Source organism: Schistocerca gregaria, chromosome 2 (genome assembly GCF_023897955.1).
Source record: "Schistocerca gregaria isolate iqSchGreg1 chromosome 2, iqSchGreg1.2, whole genome shotgun sequence".
Classification (NCBI taxonomy): domain Eukaryota; kingdom Metazoa; phylum Arthropoda; class Insecta; order Orthoptera; family Acrididae; genus Schistocerca; species Schistocerca gregaria.
This window is the reverse complement of record NC_064921.1, coordinates 577095573-577096479: the sequence shown is the minus strand read 5'-3', so window position 1 is coordinate 577096479 and position 907 is coordinate 577095573. Positions and strand designations below refer to the sequence as shown.

General features: G+C 44.8%; 1 non-coding gene across 1 annotated transcript; it reads right to left on the bottom strand.

Annotated features, from left to right (window-relative positions):
* Positions 1-480: 480 nt before the first annotated feature.
* Trnai-uau (transfer RNA isoleucine (anticodon UAU)) lies at positions 481-554 on the bottom strand. The gene has a single exon. It is a non-coding gene; the product is annotated as a tRNA-Ile (tRNA).
* Positions 555-907: the final 353 nt, after the last annotated feature.

Genomic DNA, 907 nt, shown 5'->3' with positions numbered 1-907 from the left:
CGAATTTATAATTTCTTGCTGTAAAGATGTTAATGCTTTTTTATTTATTTAATGAACTGATGCGTGGTTCTTAGTTGTCATACACAAATTTTCTTATGGTCCTAAAAGTTTTCAACGATGTTTTTCTGCCTTGCTAATACCTATAACTGACGACAGCTGGCGGCAGCGGGAAGGTGGGCGATGTGATTTCTTGACGAGGTCGCAGACGCTGATGGGAGATAGGTTTAAAATGGCGGCGGCTCCATTTCGATTTTAACACAGTCAGCGTATGATTAGTTCTATTCAAACTACAGCTCCTGTAATCAATTCCACGATTATAAATGTTGTAACTATGTACATGAAGACATTAACTGTTCTCGAAAGAACAGAATACTGTTGATGACCGTGCAGCTTTTCCCTGGAATAAATTGTGACTAACAGAAACCCTCCGCTGCCGACAGGTGTTGTTGATATACCTCGATGTGGACAGCTGAAAATGTGTGCCCCGACCGGGACTCGAACCCGGGATCTCCTGCTTATATGGCAGACGCTCTATCCATCTGAGCCACCGAGGACACAGATAAATAGCACAACTGCAGGGACTTATTCTTGCACTCTTCCCGTGAATGGGCGAATGTCTATAAGGTACATTCCATACACAGAATTGTGGACAGTTGGGAATGTGAATCTCACGGGAAGCGTTCAAGAGACAAGTCCCTGCTGTCACCCTATTCATCTGTGTCCTCGGTGGCTCAGATGGATAGAGCGTCTGCCATGTAAGCAGGAGATCCCGGGTTCGGGTCCCGGTCGGGGCACACATTTTCAGCTGTCGACATCGAGGTATATCAACAACACCTGTCGGCAGCTGAGGGTTTCAGTTAGTCATCAAATGTTGTAACCACTCATGGAAAATTCTGTATGAGATTTA